At 34.5% G+C, this 10,711-nt stretch overlaps 1 pseudogene; it reads right to left on the bottom strand.

The window, feature by feature from the left end:
- LOC108512039 (suppressor of cytokine signaling 5-like) overlaps nucleotides 1-10,711 on the bottom strand; it is a 15,210-nt pseudogene that overhangs the window by 3,129 nt on the left and 1,370 nt on the right.

The following is a 10,711-nucleotide window of genomic DNA, read 5'->3' as shown; positions in this document are numbered from 1 at the left end:
AAAAAAAAAAAAAAAAAAAAAAAAAAAAAAAAAAAAAAAAAAATTATCTTTTATACTCCACAGGGGAGTCGTTTTGGATAAAAACCCCTAAATTAGTTAATAAAGCAAAGTTTGATTTGGCAGTTTCACCAAAGACTAACAACATTTACATGTGTAACTATTCAAACAAGGGAATGTTTAGACTGTTTCTATTTATTTATTAGTCTTTTAACGCTGCTTTCGCCAAAAGTCAAAGATAGCAATTCACAGGTTTCATGGGCTGTTTTCCCTAAGTCAACATTCTGGGGCTTTGCTGCTGGAGAGCAACAGTGGTTGCAATGCAGAATGCCTTTGAGAACTGAACATTTAGACAGCATCACTAAGTCATAACGTCTGCCTATAGCATTTATTTTTCTGAACAGGCTAATAAAGGAACAAGATGCAAAGGTTTTGATTAACTGCAAATGGCATCCAAATTTTGGAAAAGTTGGAAAATGCACTTACCAAAGGAAGTTCTGTTTTGAAGATGGTTTCCTTCAGTTAATGCAAGATGAGCTATTTATGTTGTAGAAAATTTTTAAAGAAATGTACTAGAATTTAAGAGATTAGAAAAAGGATTCTCCCCAGTGAATTGAACTTAATTATGTTGGCATTATGAGAATTAGGTCTCAAGGATTGAGTTTAAAAAAATTTTTTTAAAGTGACTATAGATGATTTCAATGGCTCCCCAAGCTGGACTTGCCTCTTGTCGGTTAATCATCTGATTCCTACTTAACAATTTCCACAAACCTCAGATGCTTTGGATCTGTAACAACTGTGATACATTAACATCGTAATGATTACATTCATGTATGTCCCAAAATACTTTCTGTGCCACTGTAGATTACTCAAGATTAGAGGTGCTGGAAAGAATAAATACAGTAACAACATCTTTTATTAATTTCATTAAAAGGTAAAATAAAACTGATGTGCATGGAGTGCATGTGTGTGTGTGTGTGTGTGTGTGTGTGTGTGTGTGTGTCTATTTCCTATGAAGCCTTTTATTTGTAATTTTATTTAGAAGCTGTGGCTAGATTTTGTACTATGGTCATGGAAATTTAGTTTACTTGAAATTTCAAAATATTGTTTTTCCTAAGGTCAACAAGTTTCTTTTGTGTAGCAGGAATACATTTTGTTTTCTCATTATTTTTATGACTTTTGGATAACTCTGGTTGTAAATTTGCTAGTAGGTTGGATATAGAATGTTGCTCTGCCATCCAAGAATATCATAATTTATTATTTATTAATTAATTTATATATTAAACAAACATAAATTGGATACTCACTATATAAGAGGCACTTTAATGGGTACCAGGGAAGAGAAATGAAATATGTGACCTCTGCCCTCAACCTAGTGAAGAAGACCCACATCTCCACAACAGGCTAATGCATAATGAGAAATGTACAATGTGTTATGATAGGACAAAGGAGGGAACATGTAAATTCTCTAGGTGGGGTATTTGGGGGAGGAGGGACTTTTCAACACAGCAAACATTTGTGAAAATGTCCATAGTTTGGAAGAGAGGGTGGATTGAAAATGCAGTTAATCTCATCATATGGCCGCTGTGGACTGTAATGAAAACAACAAAAATCCTTAGGTTTTCTAACCTTTTACAGCTCCAAAGTACTTTATAAATACCTTCTTACTGGATTCTCAAACAAACTGGTGACATTGAACATTACTGTCAAATAAATGTAAGCCCGGTAAGCTTTTCTGCAAGAGGAGTAGGCCTCTGTATGGGCCTCCCTGTGGAAGTGCAGGCTGGGAAGGGGGATGTGGTCATGACCTCACTTGTGACCACACTATGCTGATGTTGCCTGAGGTAGGGGAAGCAGTCAGGAGTTGAGAGACTCCTTATACAGGAGGGAAGGTAAATTATTAATAGCAAATTATTCTCTGTTCTTCACACTCAATAATGTGATTTAGAATTTAATTCTAGGAGCCTTAGTTACATGTTGACTCCTGGAATCAAAAGAGAAAAAGTAAGTACAACTTCACCAAAACTTCAATGTTACTTTCTGGTGAGTAGTCTTGTTCTTTCCCATTTGTACTTTCTTGTGAAACAGTTGAGAATAAGATTGAGTCCCTTCCATTTTCTAGGGGGGAGTGGGTTCTTCCCAACTTTGGAAGGGAAAAATCAGTGCTGAATGCATGTTATTTGCTTTCCTTCAAAAATACCTAACTAGGAAGAGCAGAGTACTATGTAATTTTGCTAATCACATGCTTTACTAAGTAAACAAAGAATACTTTAGGATAGATTTTATTTAAAGTCATCACCTTTCATAATCATTTTATTCTTCATCATAATTTCTTAATTAGGCAATGTAATTACAGGGTGAAAATCCTATAATATGCATTTAGGTTAATTATGTTAACCATTAATTACTGTTGAACTACCAAAATGGTAACCTGTACAAATGAAATGCTTATAAAGAAGCAATTCAGGTTTTAAAAATTAGGCAAAATAATAAAAACAAAAAAGTCTAATATTACACAGATTAGAATCCTATATGGCATAAATAAATATTTTTTAAAATGCAGTTAACTTGTCAGTATTTAAACAAATTCGATTAGCATCTCTTTCATGTTGACTTCAAGATAATGATAGAATTATGTTCAGATGAATTTTTGATTTATAATTTATGTCTTTCCACACAACAGTAATAAATACCTTGGGAACGGATTAACTAGCACATATGCTATAGCTAAATAGTGCCTATTCCCTAATGGAAAACACAATGAAGATAAACTAAAATGTTCACTAGTTGTATTTTCTTTGAATAAATAAACCTGGAATCATTTGCTAATTTAAAATGTCTTTGCCATTGGGTAAGTGAAAAATGTTTGCATTTGTATAGGAATATATTAATTCATGAAGCCATTATTCGACTAGATTCTGTTTGTGATAAAAATGTATACTAGTCCTGTTATCAGAGCCAACAGAAAGAAGAATGGTGTCTTTCCCTATTCTGAGGACATGACCTTATTATTTACATTCTAAGACCCTCCTTAGAAGAAAGTTTAGGCTGGGCGCAGTGGCTCACGCCTGTTGTCCCAGGTACTTGGGAGGCTGAGGCATGAGAATTGCTTGAACCCGGGAGTTAGAAGTTGCAGTGAGCCGAGATTGCACCACAGCACTCCACTGCACTCTGGACAACAGAGTGAGACTCTTTCTCAAAAAAAAGAAAAAAAAAAGGAAAAAATAATCAAACTGTTAATCAATTGCTGTGGGTGTGGGGTGTGGGGGAAACTAAATACTAATTAGGACAAAAATAAACTTCTAATCTGAAGCAGATTTCTTCTAGCATGCAGACGGGGAGCACTAAATCTATTTTATAATTTAACCTGTTTAGTCCATTGAAATATACAGGTAAAATTGGGGTTCATTAAAAAATACATATATAATTTACAATTTTAACTTAAAATACATATTTTAATCTAAAACCAAACTTATCCATCAAACTTTAGGTGTAAGGTCAAGGTGATATTGTCAAGTATGAGCCCTTTGAATGGAGTCTGAGGTCATCTTTCCTTGGAAAACTGAATCTGTGGTAGATTCTCTGGTATCCCGTTTCAGATTCTTTAAAATGAAAACAAAACAAAATAAAGCCAAGGATATTTGCTAAGTAATCTGAGCATACTATCCTAGATTTTGCTACTTTAAAAAAGTTTTTGGTATAGCAAGTTGAGTAAGTCATACTACTTACTTTGTGGCCCATTATCATGGGTTTGCAATTTATCGCTTGATTGATTGGCATGAATACCTATTCCCTAATCTTGAGTTCTTTTCCATTCCAATGTGTTTAGCAGGATGGCAACCATTCCAATATGTTTAAGTGTGTAAAATTTGAATTGTATATATTCTTGTACAATTTGTAGTATTTTGTGTGCTGTATTATAAATGGAGTATAAATTACAGTATATCTAATTTCATGTCTACTTTCATTGAGCACTATATTTTCAACAGCCCTCCATGTTGCTTTCTGTGCAATTTATCTACTACTTCTAACACTACATGATATTCCTTGATATGAATCCATTGTATTTCGTATATTCAGTTTTCCATAATGAGCACTCACCGCTACAAAAAATACTGATATATTGTGATATACATGCATATCACATACGTCTCACTTTGGTGTGAGAATTTCTTTGATGTAAATATTCAGGAGAGAAATTGTTGGCTCATGGCATATGACATATTTATCTCCAGAATATCTGCAGTAGTCTACAATGCCATTACTAATGCGTAAGAGTTTCTGTATTTGCACAACTTCTCCAATACTTCACATTTTCCAGTGATCTAAGTTTTTCAGCCTTAGAAATGTAAAGGGATATTGATTTTTTTATTTTTAAAAATCTTTTATGTTTTGAAATTATTTTAGATTTACATGAAAGTTGTGAAGACAGTACAGAAAGTTTCTATGTACCCTTCATCCAGCGTCCTTAACATTAACATAGCCATGATACATTTGCCGAAACTAAGGGATCAACATCAGCCCAATACTATTAGGTAAACTACAGATTTTATTTAGATCTCACATTTCTCCTTGTAGGTCCTTTTTCTATTGCAAGATTCACTTTGGAATATTACATTGCAGTTAGTTATTGAATCTCGTTAGCTTCCTCCTATCTGTGATAATTTCTCAGTCATTCCTTGTTTTTCATGACTTTGAGACTTTTGAAGACTGCTGAACAGGTCTTCATTTTGTAAAATGGCCTTAATTTAGGCTTCTCTGATGTGTTTTTCCTGATTAGACCTTGGTTTCAGATTTGAGAAGTATATAATAGAGACAACATTCTCTTCTTACTATGTCGTGTTAGGGGATACATAATATCACCATGACTCAACTTATCATTGGTGATTAAGTCAAATGGATCTGATTGTTGTTTTCAACTGCATTTATCCTTTTACTAGTCAGTCAGGGTATAGCTTCATATATTTGATAATCTTCTGTAAATGGACTGTTCACATCTTTGCCCATTTTCATTTGAAGAGCCTGTATTTTTCCAGTTAATACAAAGACATTTTTGTTTTATTCTAGAGATTAGTCCTGTCGGTTTTAGACATCGAAAAAAATATTTTCCATATTTACATATCAACCTGCTTCTTCATGGAAATCTTCATTAACCAGAATTCCTTATTTTTTTATGTAATCACATTATTTTATTCTTTTTGTTTTATGGTATAGGCTTTTGAAGTTTTGAGAACATTTTCCTTCCCTTAGATTACACAGATATTATCTATTTTTTGTTCTGTTAAATATTTAGTTTTACCTTCAACCTTAAGTGTTTAATCTACCTGGAATCCACATTACATGTTGTGGTAGGTAGAAATAAAATTTTCTTTTTCTCTGTATAATGAACCCATTTTTCAAATTTCATTTTCTAAACAATCTGTTTCTCCCTATTAATTTGAAGCGCCAACTGTACAATAAATTAAGAGTCTTCTCTCAATTCTCTATTCTGTACCATTGATGCAGTGGTCTGTTGCAAAGTATTTGGTAAGGTAAATCTCAACATTTAATCTTCTTTTGAAGTCTGGTATCTATCCATGCTCCCTTATTATTCCCTCATGTATTGTAGAATGCTAATTTTCTCAAATATTCAAATATAATTTATATTGGATTGCATTGAGTTTACAAAGTAATAGACAAGAATAATTGATATAAACATCTTTTTTCAGATTATCTTTTTTCTTTTTTTGAAATGTTGAAATTTTATTCCTGGAAGTGTTTTAGACTCTTGGTTAAGCTAATTCCTTATAATATTGTGGCTATTGTAAACAATTATTTTTTAAACTGTTTTTCTAATTAGTTATTGATGGTAAAGAGAGATACTTGGTTTTCAAAAGTCGATTTAGTACTCACCAACTCATTTGCTACCTACATTTTATAGCTATCTTGTTCACATTTGATTTTATTCATTAATTCAACTAACATTTAGAGTCTATTTTGCCCCAGGCACTTGGGGGCAGATTAGAAAACAGAATGCTGTAATGGAGATTATATTCTGCCTGCCTCATGGGTACAATGAATTTAATAAATTAATAAATAAATAATGTAGTATACAGAAGTGGAAAGTGCTCTAGGAAAAGGAAAAGCAGTGTAAACGGAACTAGAAATGTGTGAATTTGTGGTCCCACTTGAGAGGTCAGAGTTGGCTGGCCTCTATATTAAGAGAAGATGGCATTTGAATAAAGACTTAAATGAGGTCAGGCACGGTGGCTCATGCCTTTAGTCCCAGGACTTTTGGAGGCCGAGGCTGGTGGATCATTTGAGATCAGGAGTTCAATACCAGCCTGACCAACATGGTGAAACCTCGTCTCTACTAAAAATAAAATAAAATAAAAAATTAGCCAGGTGTGGTGGCAGGTGCCTGTAGTCCCAGCTACTTGGGAGGCTGAAGCAGGAGAATTGCCTGAACCTGGGAGGTGGAGGTTGCAGTGAGCTGAGATAGTGCCATTGCACTCTAGCCTGGGCAACAGGGTGAGTCTCTGTCAAAACAAACAAACCAAAAAAAAAAAAAAAAAACAAAAAAAACAGTAAATTAGCTACATAAACATCTGAGGGAAGAGTCTTCCAGGAAGAGCATCAGCCAGTACAAAGACCCTGGCAGTTTTCTTGAGAATAGGCTCAAAAGGAAAAAAAAGAAAAGAAAAGAAAAGAAAAGAAAAGAAAAGAAAAGAGGAACAGGACTGTCAATGAGCAAGTTATTTCAATAATCCAGAGGAAAAATGAAAAATAATGGCTTAAATCAGGATGGTACCAGTGAAGCTGCTGAGAAAGAGCTAGATTTTGGATATATTTAGAAAATTTTACGTTTTTTTAAAGCAAGATTCTTGTATCAATCCTATGAAGTCAGAAATTAATTTTTTGAAGATGTAATCTGTTTTTACAAGGATATATTCATAAGGATAAATGCAACTTAATTAACTAGGGTGAATATAATTTCACAAAGATAAATACAATTTAATTAAATTGGTTATTAAACTAACAAGCAGTACAGGAGGAAACCAGCTTTAGAACAAACACAACTGATTTAAGTTTGTATTATTACTGGAGACAAATAACATACTAGCATAGTGCAAAGTCACTTTCCAATAGAATTTTAATGTGCCCTGGGCAAAAGCCAAAAGGTTTACAGAAGAAATGGAGAACATTGGTTAGTCTAACAAGGAAGCCAAGTGGAGATGAATTCAGAGGGTTTTGCTTTCTCTGCCAGTCTCTGTATGCACATATGTAAGGACATAGGTATGTATAGTCCATTTAACTCCAGAAAGAATTTACCCCAGGTTTATGAACATGGAAAGCATAACAAGGTAAAATGTATTTTGAAGTAAGTAGATGGGAAAAGCAGGCAATAAGGGAAAATAAAATCCAGAAAGATAGCATAAAGACAAGAAAGGTTATTGTTTACTAGAAGAAAATTATAAATCTGGTTCTAGCTTTTAAGCAGGTTAAATCATCACGTTAAAAATCCTTTAGGCTGATCCCACATATAAATAATAAACTAACTACACTTTTGGGTTATTTGATGCTAATATTTCTTTCTTTTTTTTTCTTTTAGAAATACATTTTAACTGTATGCCATTTAGTTAAGTATTTAGTCAAGGGTCAAGGTATGTGTACGTATTATGTATGTATATATGTATATATACACATACATACATAAATATATACTATATGCTATATATAAATACATACTGTGAATGTATAATATATTAAATTAGCTAGTGTTATTTATAATAATGACCACATAGCTCCCTTCAAAGTTTACGTTTTTGTCTTTTTAGGTTGAATTTCAGTGTTTAGTTTCAATTAACAATGGGTATTCTGTAGACTATTTTCCTCTTTGACTTCTAGGAAGCTCAGGGGTGATTGCTGGGGATTTTCTTAATTTTTTTCTGGAATAATAATTTTGTTTATTCTCAGACCTTCATATTATTTGGCTCTTCTATTTTTAATTTTTGAAATAATTTTGCTTCATTTTATTTGTGATGCGAACACTTCTAATTCTTTTTTAAAATTTCGTGTGTGTGTGTGTGTGCAACATGTGAATTAACTAATTTATAATTCCCTTCCTTAAAATTAATAAAAATATATCTTCAGCAAAATATATGGAATATCCTTTTAAGATTATAGGAGTCAGGACTGTAATGTAGATTTCAGGAACAGAGATTGAAAAGGAGCTGCCCATCAGGTCTGTTTCTCTTTCTTCCTACTGTGACTGGCTTCCTCTGCTTCCTGGACCCACATGCTAGATGCAAAAAGTCTACCTCAGGTCCTTAGACCAACAGCTTTTGGGACAAACCACCCAAGAAGACTGACCTCAGTCCTCAGTTTCTCTCTTTCTTTTTAAAATTACATAAAATAAGAATTTGATTTGAAAATATTTATCAGGCACTTACTGTGTTCCAAAAGACAGTATTCTAGCTTCCTGATTCTGGGGATGTAAACAACATTGTTTATGGCTGCAGAGGAATAAATACCCTCCTGCGTAGCTCTATGTCCAGATTGTCAAAAGATGGATAGATAGCTGAATATCTCTTTGCATACAAAATTTAGGGTGGTATATGTGTTTCTGTACCCTATGTACTTTTCCACATTATATACATGCATATACATTCCTGTTTACATTGACGTTCTCTATGAAAGTAGGTCAAGCAAGAATATTGATTAACTTATAAAATCATGTTTTATTTTCAAAATAGCTAATACTTACAGAATGCACAATTACAAGATTATTCTTCTATTTGCATTATTCCAAAAATATGTGTATTAAAACAAATAAATAAAACTGAAATGATTTTAAAGCTGGATTTATGTTTATTAGTGAAAAGTGACTTCAGTTCTTAGCCCAGCGGGGCCTCTGAGACAGCCCAGATGCTGGGTCACTGTTCAAAGGCTGCAGCCCTTCAGAGGTCAAGGTGTGCTGGCCTCCTCAGGCACCACAGCCACAGAGGAGACGATCCAGATGCCTGGGGAAGCAGGAACCTGGAATTCCTTCATGGGAGGTACCAGCAGGTATTTCCTAAAACGGAAGGGCAGGGGAGTACATAAACACAGGTCTTGCTCTGGGACAAATCAAGGAGTAACATGAGCATGTTTAGCTTGGTGTTGGTCTTAATTGAACAGGAAAGATGGTCAGCTGTCTCCGCGATACTTTAATGTATTGTTTTAGCTGATGATGTGGTCATTTTATCAATAAAGTAAGTAACTCTGTATAAGCACATATTTGATTTCTCATTTCAAGACAAAATATTTAAATATTGACTACTCATTTTATTTAAAACATTGAACATTATAATTTTAGCAAATTAATTTTAAATATTTAATGTCTAATGTTAATGAAAGGGGCGGCAGGGGAAATAATAGGCCTAAATAGGTGCCCCCCTAAGCAGTACAGTATATTAATATAATTGATTTAGTTAGACAATCTCAAGTTCCTATTTAAAAGTGATTTGTAGCCTTCTTTATGAAAATCGTGGTGTTTGACAAATGTAATCTTTTCCTTTGCAGTTTCTGCCCGAGAATTCCAAGCATTTCACATATGAAATAAAAATGAAAGAACACTCACATGAACACTAAGGAATGCTCACATACACACCCAAAGGGAAAAAGGATGTACACATACCATCAGTTTGAATTGGTAACAAGTTTGGTGACCAAACGAGACTCGCGAGATTCATTATTTACTTTCAGTTTGATATCTAGTGTGGATTAATTGAATACATTTTTCACTCAAGTTGGTTAATATCACTAATATAGGCAGTCATTTTATTTAGGCCGCCTAAGTCATACTCCCTCGCTTGTGAGATGGCGAGGTCTTGACTTGCATCCTTCATAATACCCTCTGTCATCACGAAACTCTCTCTTTCCTGTCTGGGGTTGTATTATTCCCTATTATTGGTCATCATGAGTTTGTGGAAGTTAATGCAGCACTTTTGAAAAGAAGAAAAACAAATGACAGAATCTCCCCATATTTGATCAGGATGTAATCTAACTTCTGCCAGGAAAGCTCCCGTATCAGACAGGACAGGTATTTTATTTGGTGGCAATGGCATTTAATTCAGATCATTTGCTTTCCATTAAGTAGTGCATATAAAACTGAGCAACGGAGATTTTTACTTGCAGGCTGTGGTGTGATACCTTGGATAATGGACACACCGACAAAAGTTAAAGAAGTTCAAACTCCTAGGCAAGGAGAGTTTAGAAGGGAAGGTGCCTTTTCAAAGCAAGACCGAGGCTGTCACTCAACACCATCAGCACTAATTGGTGGACTAAATATCTAAGTCAATCAGAATCTAGTCCCTAGGAAAGCAGAGAAAGAAACAGGTAAGAATTCAGAAGTTTCTTGAAGTCAAAAAATGGCCCTTGCTGGCCGTGCGCGGTGGCTCACGCCTGTAATCCCAGCACTTTGCGAGGCCGAGGTGGGTGGATCACAAGGTCAGGGGTTCAGGATCAGCCTCACCAATATGGTGAAACTCCGTCTCTACTAAAAATACAAAAATTAGTCGGGCGTGGTGGCAGACACCTGTAGTCCCAGCTACTCGGGAGGCTGAGGCAGGAGAATGGCGTGAACCCGAGAGGCGGAGCTTGCAGTGAGCTGAGATCGCGCCACTGCACTCCAGCCGGGGGGACAGAGCGAGACTCCGTCTCAAAAAAAAAAAAAAAAAAAAAAATTCACGTT

This window comes from Rhinopithecus bieti, unplaced genomic scaffold, assembly GCF_001698545.2.
Source record: "Rhinopithecus bieti isolate Rb0 unplaced genomic scaffold, ASM169854v2 scaffold_26504, whole genome shotgun sequence".
Taxonomy (NCBI): domain Eukaryota; kingdom Metazoa; phylum Chordata; class Mammalia; order Primates; family Cercopithecidae; genus Rhinopithecus; species Rhinopithecus bieti.
Note: the sequence above shows the minus strand (reverse complement) of the source record. Positions and strands in the feature narration are given on the sequence as shown.